This window comes from Eurosta solidaginis, chromosome X (assembly GCF_040869045.1).
Source record: "Eurosta solidaginis isolate ZX-2024a chromosome X, ASM4086904v1, whole genome shotgun sequence".
Taxonomy (NCBI): Eukaryota; Metazoa; Arthropoda; class Insecta; order Diptera; family Tephritidae; genus Eurosta; species Eurosta solidaginis.
The window spans coordinates 90,183,421-90,193,364 of NC_090324.1; the positions used below are offsets into that span (position 1 = coordinate 90,183,421).

The 9,944-nt window shown below is 24.5% G+C and overlaps 2 pseudogenes; both read right to left on the reverse strand.

Moving 5' to 3' along the window:
• Positions 1 to 429: 429 nt before the first annotated feature.
• On the reverse strand, positions 430 to 1,528 carry LOC137235043 (NADH-ubiquinone oxidoreductase chain 2-like; annotated as a pseudogene).
• Positions 1,529 to 4,125: 2,597 nt separating this feature from the next.
• LOC137235044 (NADH-ubiquinone oxidoreductase chain 2-like) lies at positions 4,126 to 5,356 on the reverse strand (annotated as a pseudogene).
• Positions 5,357 to 9,944: the final 4,588 nt, after the last annotated feature.

A 9,944-nucleotide genomic window follows, 5' to 3' on the forward strand; every position in this document is an offset into this window, starting at 1 on the left:
TCCATTATAAAATAAATGGGGTTTTTTTTTAATACCAAGAGTTTAAAAAAAGTATGTAAAATTCATTTTAAATATGTAATATATCAAATAATTAAAATTAGGTTTTAAAAAATTACTGATTTTTTTTTATTTAAATAATAAAAAATTCTAATATATAGGTATAAGAGTTAAAATCGCAACTTTAATATAGATATATAGATGTATATCGTTTATTTATTTTGAATATTTTTATTTATAAAAATTTCTAACAATAGATTTTATTTTATTTATAGCTTTGAAGGCTATTCGTTTTTTTTTAACTTAAAACCTTCAAAAATATTAGTAGAATAGTGGGTGAATTATAGAAATTGTAATTAAACTAAATGTTGAAATAAAGGAATGTATTAATATTCATTTAATGAAAAAATTATTTGATTTTATTAAAAATATTCAATTATTTTCATAATAATTAAATAGAATGAAGCAAACATAATCATAAATAGAAAAATAATGTAATTAATGATATTGTTACTATAATTGTTACCAATAAATATTGATTATTTACAATTAAATGTTGAATTACTAATCATTTTGGTAAGAATCCAATAAATGGAGACAATCCTCCTAAAGATAGTAGATTTAATAGTAAAATAAATTTAAAAATTTTTAAATTAAAAAATGAATTGAGTAATTGGTTTATATAATAAATTTCAAAGTTTTTGAATAGAAAAATTACACTAAATGATAAAAATGAATAAAATCAGAAATATGTAATTCATAATATCTCATTAATTTGTATTGATGCTAATATTCATCCTAAATGAGTAATTGATGAAAAAGCTATTAATTTTCGTAATGAGGTTTGATTTAATCCTCCTAAGGAACCAATAATAATTGATATAATAATAACAACATTTATAAAATTAATATTAATCAAATAAGAAATTAATATTATAGGGGCAATTTTTTGTCATGTTATTAAAATCAAATTACTATTTCATGATAATCCTTCTATAACTGTTGGAAATCAAAAATGTAAAGGAGCTTTACCTCTTTTTAATAATAAAGAAGAAATTAAAATTGATTTACTAAATAAATAATCGTTTTGTATTCATAAAGTATTTATGTATATCATAATAATACAAAATAATAGAATTGCTGATGCAATTGTTTGAATTAAGAAATATTTTAAAGAAGCTTCTGTAGATATTAGATTATTATTGTTACTATCTATTATTAGGGGGATAAAAGATAATAAATTAATTTCTAAACCTATTCAAGCTCTTAATCAAGAATTTGATGAAATTGTAATTATTGAAAAGAGTATAATTTTTGCAGAATTATTAAAAATTAAAAAGAAAAGGATTTGTAACCTTTATAAATGGGGTATGAACCCAGTAGCTTTATTAGCTTATCTTTTTATATTTTAGTGTAAGATGCACAAAAGTTTTTGATACTTTTAGAAATAGTTTAATTATATTAAATCTAATGAATGTAATAAAATTACATTTTTTATCCTATCAAGATAACCCTTTTTCAGGCAATCCATTAAGTTAAAATAGACGGATTTCTATTGTATTTTTTAGAATGTAAAATTATATTTTTTAAAATTAAAGATTAAAATTCATTATAAAATAAATGGGGTTTTTTTTTAATACCAAGAGTTTAAAAAAAAATTATGTAAAATTCATTTTAAATATGTAATATATCAAATAATTAAAATTAGTTTTTAAAAAATTACTGATTTTTTTAATTTAAATAATAAAAAATTCTAATATATATAGGTATAAGAGTTAAAATCGCAACTTTAATATAGATGTATATCGTTTATTTATTTTGAATATTTTAATTTATAAAAATTTCTAACAATAGATTATAATAATAATAATCAAATTTTACAAAACTAATCTCTATTTCTGAATTTTAGGGTTTTTTTGGACAAGATTAATATGCATCTATTAATATATTAAATATTTATATATATATAGATATTTATTGATCTCTATAGTATATCTCTTAAGTATAACGAAAAAAATATAATTTTTAAATAAAATGTCATGTATATAAAATAATTAGATGGAACGTATCTATCTTAGTATAAAGAAAATAGATTAGTAACAAAATTTAAAAAATTTTTTTAAAAATTTCGAAATTTTTTGCAATAAAAAAAAATTGCGAAAATGATCAAAAATTCTAAAATTTTTAATATTGTAAAAAATTGAAATTTTGTTAAAAATTAAAAATTTTTAAATTATTTGTTTTTTAAATTATGAAATTTAGTATTTAAAATTTTATAATAAATTTAAAAATTTTGAAATTTTATTTATAATTTTTGTTTGATTTTTATTGATTATTTAATGTAATTTTTATATACTATATTTTATTATTTATTAGTATTATATATAAATCTTTAAAATTTAAAATTAAATTATTTTATTTTATTATAAAAGGAATTTTTAAATTTTTGAATTATTGATCATTTTCATTTTATATTTTATTATGAAATTGATTTTTATTAAAATTTTAGAATTATTGGTCATTTTTAATTTTATTTAATAATTAATTAATAATTAATTAGGGGTTGATTATTAATTATTTATTTTATTAAAATTTTAGAATTATTGATCATTTTCTTATAGTTTATATTTTTATTATTAAATGAATCTATGGAAAAAATTTTTGCGGGAAGTTAAGTACTATATTAGACTATTTATTTGAAAATGATTAATAATAAAAAGAAATAAAAATTTAACTTTAATTATTAAATATAGTTATTTATTAATAATATACATAAATTTTTAAAAAAAGTATTTTTTTTTAGATTTTTGATTTATTGATAATTTTCATTTTATATTTTATTATGAAATTAATTTTTATTAAAAAATTTGGAATTATTGATCATTTTTCATTTTAATTAATAATTAATTAATAATTAATTAGAGGTTGATTATTAATTATTTATTTTATTAAAATTTTAGAATTATTGATCATTTTCTTATAGTTTACATTTTTATTATTAAATGAATCTATGAAAAAAATTTTTGCGGGAAGTTAAGTACTATATTAGACTATTATTTGAAAATGATTAATAATAAAAAAAAAATAAAAATTTAACTTTAATTATTAAATATAGTTATTTATTAATAATATATATGAATTTTTAAAATTTACAATTAAATTATTTTATTTTGTTAAAAAGGTAATTTTTTTAGATTTTGAATTATTGATCATTTTCATTTTATATTTTATTATGAAATTGATTTTTATTAAAAATTTTAGAATTATTGGTCATTTTTAATTTTATTCAATAATTAATTAGGGGTTGATTATTAGTTATTTACAATATTAAAAATTCTAGAATTATTGATCATTTTCGTAAAGTTTATATTTTTATTATTAAATGAATTAATGGAAAAAATTTTTGTGGAAAGTTAAGTATATTAGACTTTATTTGAAAATGATTAATAATAAAAAAAAATAAAAATTGAATTTTAATTATTAAATATAGTTATTTATTAATAATATATATAAATTTTTAAAATTTACAATTAAATTATTTTATTTTGTTAAGAAAAATAATTTTTTTAGATTTTGAATTATTGATCATTTTCATTTTATATTTTATTATGAAGTTGATTTTTATTAAAAATTTTAGAATTATTGATCATTTTTAATTTTATTTAATAATTAATTAATAATTAATTAGGGGTTGATTATTAGTTATTTATTTTATTAAAAATTATAGAATTATTGATCATTTTTAATTTCATTTAATAATTAATTAATAATTAATTAGGGGTTGATTATTAGTTATTTATTTTATTAAAAATTTTAGAATGATTGATCATTTTAAATTTTATTTAATATTTATTATTATTTATAAGAATATTTCTTTTTAATTAAAGTTTTATAGTCAATAATCACATTAGATTGCAAATCTAAAGGAGTAATTAAATTACTAAGGCTTAAAAGGCTCTACTAATATTTATAGCTTTGAAGGCTATTAGTTTTTTTAACTTAAAACCTTCAAAAATATTAGTAGAATAGTGGGTGAATTATAGAAATTGTAATTAAACTAAATGTTGAAATAAAGGAAAGTATTAATATTCATTTAATGAAAAAATTATTTGATTTTATTAAAAATATTCAATTATTTTCATAATAATTTAATATGAATGAAGCAAACATAATCATAAATAGAAAAATAATGTAACTAATGATATTGTTAATATAATTGTTACCAATAAATATTGGTTATTTACAATTAAATGTTGAATTACTAATCATTTTGGTAAGAATCCAATAAATGGAGGTAATCCTCCTAAAGATAGTAGATTTAATAGTAAAATAAATTTTAAAATTTTTAAATTAAAAAATTAATTGAATAATTGGTTTATATAATAAATTTCAAAGTTTTTGAATAAAAAAATTACACTAAATTATAAAAATGAATAAAATCAGAAATATGTAATTCATAATACCTCATTAATTTGTATTGCTGCTAATATTCATCCTAAATGAGTAATTGATGAAAAAGCTATTAATTTTCGTAATGAGGTTTGATTTAATCCTCCTAAGGAACCAATAATAATTGATATAATAATAACAAAATTTATAAAATTAATATTAATTAAATAAGAAATTAATATTATAGGGGCAATTTTTTGTCATGTTATTAAAATTAAATTATTATTTCATGATAATCCTTCTATAACTGTTGGAAATCAAAAATGTAAAGGAGCTGTACCTCTTTTTAATAATAAAGAAGAAATTAAAATTCATTTACTAAATAAATAATCGTTTTGTATTAATAAAGTATTTATGTATGTATATCATAATAATACAAAATAATAGAATTGCTGATGCAATTGTTTGAATTAAGAAATATTTTAAAGAAGCTTCTGTAGATATTAGATTATTATTGTTACTATCTATTATTAGGGGGATAAAAGATAATAAATTAATTTCTAAACCTAATCAAGCTCTTAATCAAGAATTTGATGAAATTGTAATTATTGTTCTTATTAATAATATTGAAAAGAATATAATTTTTGCAGAATTATTAAAAATGGAAAAGAAAAGGATTTGTAACCTTTATAAATGGGGTATGAACCCAGTAGCTTTATTAGCTTATCTTTTTATATTTTAGTGTAAGATGCACCAAAGTTTTTTAGATTTTTTAGAAATAGTTTAATTCTATTAAATATAATGAATGTAATAAAATTACATTATTTATCCTATCAAGATAACCCTTTTTCAGGCAATTCATTAAGTTAAAATAGACGGATTTCTATTGTATTTTTTAGAATGTAAAATTATCTGACTCTAGAATGTGGTTGTACGATATGGGAATCAAATGAAAGGTGTTACTGAGCATTTTAAGAGGGAGTGGGCATTAGGTCCTTAGGTGGACGCCTTTTCGAGATATCGCCATAAAGGTGGACCAAGGGTGACTCTAGAATGTTTGTACGATATGGGTATCAAACGAAAGGTGTTACTGAGCATTTTAAGAGGGAGTGGGCATTAGGTCTATAGGTGGACGCCTTTTCGAGATATCGCCATTAGGGTGGGCCAGGGGTGACTCTAGAATGTGTTTGTACGATATGGGTATCAAACGAAAGGTGTTACTGAGCATTTTAAGAGGGAGTGGGCATTAGGTCTATAGGTAGACGCCTTTTCGAGATATCGCCATTAGGGTGGGCAGGGGTGACTCTAGAATGTGTTTGTACGATATGGGTATCAAATGAAAGGTGGTAATGAGTATTTTAAAAGGGAGTAATCCTTAGTTCTATAGGTGGACGGCTTTTCGAGATATCGCCATAAAGGTGGACCAAGGGTGACTCTAGAATGTTTGTACGATATGGGTATCAAACGAAAGGTGTTACTGAGCATTTTAAGAGGGAGTGGGCATTAGGTCTATAGGCGGACGCCTTTTCGAGATATCGCCATTAGGGTGGGCCAGGGTGACTCTAGAATGTGTTTGTACGATATGGGTATCAAATGAAAGGTGGTAATGAGTATTTTAAAAGGGAGTAATCCTTAGTTCTATAGGTGGACGGCTTTTCGAGATATCGCCATAAAGGTGGACCAAGGGTGACTCTAGAATGTTTGTACGATATGGGTATCAAACGAGAGGTGTTACTGAGCATTTTAAGAGGGAGTGGACATTAGGTCTATAGGTGGACACCTATTCGAGATATCGCCATTAGGGTGGGCCAGGGGTGACTCTAGAACGTTTGTACGATATGGGTATCAAACCAAAGGTGTTACTGAGCATTTTAGGAGGGAGTGGGCATTAGGTCCTTTTCGAGATATCGCCATTAGGGTGGGCCAGTGGTGACTCTAGAATGTTTGTACGATATGGGTATCAAACGAAAGGTGTTACTGAGCATTTTAAGAGGGAGTGGGCATTGGGTCTATAGGTGGACGCCTTTTTGAGATATCGCCATTAGGGTGGGCCAGGGGTGACTCTAGAATGTTTGTACGATATGGGTAAATAACGAAAGGTGTTACTGAGCATTTTAAGAGGGATCGGGCATTAGGTCTATAGGTGGACTTTTCGAGATATCGCCATTAGGGTGGGTCAGGGGTGACTCTAGAATGTGTTTGTACGATATGGATATCAAATTAAAGGTATTAATGAGGGTTTTAAAAGCGAGTGGCCCTTAGATGTATATGTGAAGGCGTTTTCGCGATTTCGACCAAAATGTGGACCAGGTTATCCAGAAAATCGGGTACTGCTAATTTATTTATATATGCAATACTATTAACAGTATTCCTGCCAAGATTCCAAACGCTGTTGATTTCGCCTTGTAGAACTTTTTCATTTTCTTCTGCTTAATATGGTAGGTGTCACACCCATTTTACAAAGTTTTTTCCAAAGTTATATTTTGCGTCAATAAACCAATCCAATTACCATGTTTCATCCCTTTTTTCGTATTTGGTATAGAATTATGGCATTTTTTTCATTTTTCGTAATTTTCGATATCGATAAAGTGTGTGGGAGTGGGCATTAGGTCTATAGGCGGACGCCTTTTCGAGATATCGCCATTAGGGTGGGCCAGGGTGACTCTAGAATGTGTTTGTACGATATGGGTATCAAATGAAAGGTGGTAATGAGTATTTTAAAAGGGAGTAATCCTTAGTTCTATAGGTGGACGCCCTTTCGAGATATCGCCATAAGGGTGGACCAAGGGTGACTCTAGAATGTTTGTACGATATGGGTATCAAACGAAAGGTGTTACTGAGCATTTTAAGAGGGAGTGGGCATTAGGTCTATAGGTGGACACCTATTCGAGATATCGCCATTAGGGTGGGCCAGGGGTGACTCTAGAACGTTTGTACGATATGGGTATCAAACGAAAGGTGTTACTGAGCATTTTAGGAGGGAGTGGGCATTAGGTCTATAGGTAGACGCCTTTTCGAGATATCGCCATTAGGGTGGGCCAGTGATGACTCTAGAATGTTTGTACGATATGGGTATCAAACGACAGGTGTTACTGAGCATTTTAAGAGGGAGTGGGCATTAGGTCTATAGGTGGACGCCTTTTCGAGATATCGCCATTAGGGTGGGCCAGGGGTGACTCTAGAATGTGTTTGTAGGATATGGATATCAAATTAAAGGTATTAATGAGGGTTTTAAAAGCGAGTGGCCCTTAGATGTATATGTGAAGGCGTTTTCACGATATCGACCAAAATGTGGACCAGGTTATCCAGAAAATCGGGTACTGATAATTTATTTATATATGCAATACCATTAACAGTATTCCTGCCAAGATTCCAAACGCTGTTGATTTCGCCTTGTAGAACTTTTTCATTTTCTTCTACTTAATATGGTAGGTGTCACACCCATTTTACAAAGTTTTTTCCAAAGTTATATTTTGCGTCAATAAACCAATCCAATTACCATGTTTCATCCCTTTTTTCGTATTTGGTATAGAATTATGGCATTTTTTTCATTTTTCGTAATTTTCGATATCGATAAAGTGGGCGTGGTTATGGTCGGATTTCGGCCATTTTTTACACCAAGATAAAGTGAGTTCAGATAAGTACGTGGACTAAGTTTAGTAAAGATATATCGGTTTTTGCTCAAGTTATTGTGTTAACGGCCGAGCGGAAGGCCAGACGGTGGACTGTGTATAAAAACTGGGCGTGGCTTCCACCGATTTCGCCCATTTTCACAGAAAACAGTTACCGTCATAGAATCTATGCTCCCACCAAATTTAAGAAGGATTGGTAAATTTTTGTTCGACTTATGGCATTAAAAGTATTCTAGACAAACTAAATGAAAATGGGCGGAGCCACGCCCATTTTGAAATTTTCTTTTATTTTTGTATTTTGTTGCATCATATGATTACTGGAGTTGAATTTTGACTTAATTTACTTATATACAGTAAAGATATTAAATTTTTTGTTAAAATTTGAATTAAAAAAAATTTTTTTTTAAAAAGTGGGCGTGTTCTTCATCCAATTTTGCTAATTTTTATTTAGCACATATATAGTAATAGTAGTAACGATCCTGCCAAATTTCATCATGATATCTTCAACGACTGCCAAATTACAGCTTGCAAAACTTTTAAATTTCCTTCTTGTAAAAGTGGGCGGTGCCACGCCCATTGTACAAAATCTTACTAATTTTCTATTCTGCGTCATAACGTTAACCTATCTACCAAGTTTCATAGCTCTATCCGCATTTGGCAATGAATTATCCCATTTTTTCGGTTTTTCGAAATTTTCGATATCGAAAAAATGGGCGTGGTTATAGTCCGATATCGTTCATTTTAAATAGCGATCTGAGATGGGTCCCCAGGAATCTACATACCAAATTTCATCAAGATACCTCAAAATTTACTCAAGTTATCGTGTTAAGGGACAGACGGACGGACGGGCATGGCTCAATCAATTTTTTTTTTCGATACTGATGATTTTGATATATGGAAGTCCATATCTATCTCGATTCCTTTATACCTGTACAACCAACCGTTATCCAATCAAAGTTAATATACTCTGTGAGCTCTGCTCAACTAAGTATAAAAATAAATAGGGTTTTTTTTTAATACCAAGAGTTTAAAAAAAATTATGTAAAATTCATTTTAAATATGTAATATATCAAATAATTAAAATTAGTTTTTAAAAAATTACTGATTTTTTTATTTAAATAATAAAAAGTTCTAATATATATAGGTATAAGAGTTAAAATCACAACTTTAATATAGATATATAGATGTATATCGTTTATTTATTTTGAATATTTTAATTTATAAAAATTTCTAATAATAGATTATAATAATAATAATCAAATTTTACAAAGCTAATCTCTATTTCTAATATTTATTAATAATATATATAAATTTTTAAAATTTACAATTAAATTATTTTATTTTGTTAAGAAAAATAATTTTTTTTAGATTTTGAATTATTGATCATTTTCATTTTATATTTTATTATGAAATTGATTTTTATTAAAAATTTTAGAATTATTGATCATTTTTAATTTTATTTAATAATTAATTAATAATTAATTAGGGGTTGATTATTAGTTATTTATTTTATTAAAAATTATAGAATTATTGATCATTTTTAATTTTATTTAATAATTAATTAATAATTAATTAGGGGTTGATTATTAGTTATTTATTTTATTAAAAATTTTAGAATGATTGATCATTTTAAATTTTATTTAATATTTATTATTATTTATAAGAATATTTGTTTTTAATTAAAGTTTTATAGTCAATAATCACATTAGATTGCAAATCTAAAGGAGTAATTAAATAACTAAGGCTTAAAAGGCTCTACTAATATTTATAGCTTTGAAGGCTATTAGTTTTTTTAACTTAAAACCTTCAAAAATATTAGTAGAATAGTGGGTGAATTATAGAAATTGTAATTAAACTAAATGTTGAAATAAAGGAAAGTATTAATATTCATTTAATGAAAAAATTATTTGATTTTATTAAAAATAT